The sequence below is a fragment of the Phalaenopsis equestris genome, unplaced genomic scaffold, assembly GCF_001263595.1.
Source record: "Phalaenopsis equestris unplaced genomic scaffold, ASM126359v1 Scaffold000203, whole genome shotgun sequence".
In the NCBI taxonomy this organism is placed as follows: Eukaryota; Viridiplantae; Streptophyta; class Magnoliopsida; order Asparagales; family Orchidaceae; genus Phalaenopsis; species Phalaenopsis equestris.
Genome location: NW_018164645.1, coordinates 922,142 through 923,202, shown reverse-complemented (window position 1 = coordinate 923,202; position 1,061 = coordinate 922,142). Strand labels below are relative to the sequence as shown.

At 35.7% G+C, this 1,061-nt stretch overlaps 1 protein-coding gene across 1 annotated transcript in view; it reads right to left on the bottom strand.

Annotated features, from left to right (window-relative positions):
* Positions 1–1,061, bottom strand: part of LOC110022921 — a 264,353-nt gene that overhangs the window by 81,854 nt on the left and 181,438 nt on the right. The window lies entirely within an intron of this gene.

The following is a 1,061-nucleotide window of genomic DNA, read 5'->3' as shown; positions in this document are numbered from 1 at the left end:
GGTGTGTAAATTTTCCAATTTTCTATTGGAAACAATATCAATTCAAGAAGAAACTTAACAAAGTTATCAATTCACCAACACAGCCCGCAGATACCAAAGTTTCCTCGACAGGAGCTGATAGAATAACAATTGTGGTTGCCCTAACCACATAAAAACAAAGTCCTCACAAAATGAAAGTGTTACGTGTGCAAATATGACAGTTTTCTATTGGATTTAAACAACAGAATTGGAGCTAGGTGTGTAATTTTTTGGTGCTAGGTGTGTAAATTTTCCAATTTTCTATTGGAAACAATATCAATTCAAGAAGAAACTTAACAAAGTTATCAATTCACCAACACAGGCCGCAGATACCAAAATTTCCTCGGTAGGAGCTGATAGAATAACAATGGTGGTTGCCCTAACCACATAAAAACAAAGTCCTCATCAAATTGATATATTTATTTCAAAAACATATAAAACCTACTTAAGCAGCCGTAAACTTCAGCTAAAAGACAAAACAACCATGAAACTGTGAAAACGACATTTATCCAGACTCTCATGGATAATCCTAAATAGACCACAAACGGCTAGAAGTCTCAGAGCGTGGAAATGCTTTTGACCTAAAAAGATGAAGTGGATCTGCTCCATGTATATATATCTGTGGCATAGAATCGCACATGATAGAATATATTTCGGCTGAAAATGTAAAGAACAGAACAGGATAAAAAGAACAATGAGCTCATGATTCCAACAGAGCCCAATTCTATATGTTTCAGCATTCAACAGAGCCCGATCCAAGGAAATGAAAATCTTTCCAAGCATTCTTGCATTCAATGTTTCTCCATTATTGAAAGCATCATTCCCAAAGGAGAAGGACCTTTCTTATCATTTCAACCGCAATAAAAATGGTAAGAAATTCCAAGCATGAAAATTTGAACAAAGAAGAAGAATCCTAACTATTTCACAGTAAATCAAACATTATGCAGCAAAAAATTCCAATGTTTCATTTCTAACGACCATAGGAACAGAAATTACTGTGAGAGGATCGAATACGGCCTCCGGGAAGGAAGGAGACGGATATC